The sequence below is a fragment of the Triticum dicoccoides genome, chromosome 2B, assembly GCF_002162155.2.
Source record: "Triticum dicoccoides isolate Atlit2015 ecotype Zavitan chromosome 2B, WEW_v2.0, whole genome shotgun sequence".
Lineage (NCBI taxonomy): Eukaryota > Viridiplantae > Streptophyta > Magnoliopsida > Poales > Poaceae > Triticum > Triticum dicoccoides.
In genome coordinates, this window is record NC_041383.1 from 30,694,125 (window position 1) to 30,695,050 (window position 926).

Below are 926 nucleotides of genomic sequence, written 5' to 3' on the forward strand. Positions count from 1 at the left end.
ACTTAAGTTTTTAAAAATGAAATGAAACATGTTTTTTATTTCTTTCAGATCCCTTTTTTCCTTCTGGATTTGTGTTTTTGTTTTGTTTTTATTGAGCTATACTAATTTCAGGGGAATAATCACTAGCGTTTAACTCGTTTTCGTTGTGCTAGAAAATCAAATTTATACGGTTTTGATACTCGCGGGACCAAAACGACCAGATATTTAAGTTGATGGGCCAAACGTTGAGCTTGTAGTTAAAGCATCATGCTACTTGGGTATGAACGTAAGCTAGTGAAGCTTCCCGCTACTAGACAGGGTCACAAATATCCCCTTTCCTTTTCTCAAAAATAATAATAATCACATTTCCTTTTCTTAACAACAAGTTAACTGATACTCCCTCCGTCCGAAAATACTTGTCATTAAAATAGATAAAAAGGAATGTATTCAGAACTAAAATATATCTACATACATCCTCTTTTATTTATTTTGATGACAAGTATTTTCGGACGGAGGAAGTACTAGTCAATATCAGCTATAGGAGACTGTATATATCTCTAAAGCAATCTTCGTTTTGACATGGAGCTGGTCAAAGAGATCCTCACATATTCCAGCAAAAGAAAAGAAAAAGGATCATTGTATAGATGATTTTTGCCTAGAAAGTGTTTCACCTTGACTTGGTTTAGACTACATGTAGATGTAGCACGTGACTGCACCCTGGATGACCATATCAAGCACCCCCGATGGAAACAAGTGTTCAAACTTTAATAAAACGGACAGACATTTGAACCACCCTCGTGCCGTCTTCCCCGGTGGCTCGAGAGAAAACCTAAGTCCTCCCTTCCCCCTCCTTGTCTCGCCGCCGCCGAAGGCGGCCCTCGTCGAAGCTTGGGGTGACCCCAAGGAAGGAGGCGACAGAGCACTTGGTTCCTGTCCACATGGCTCTC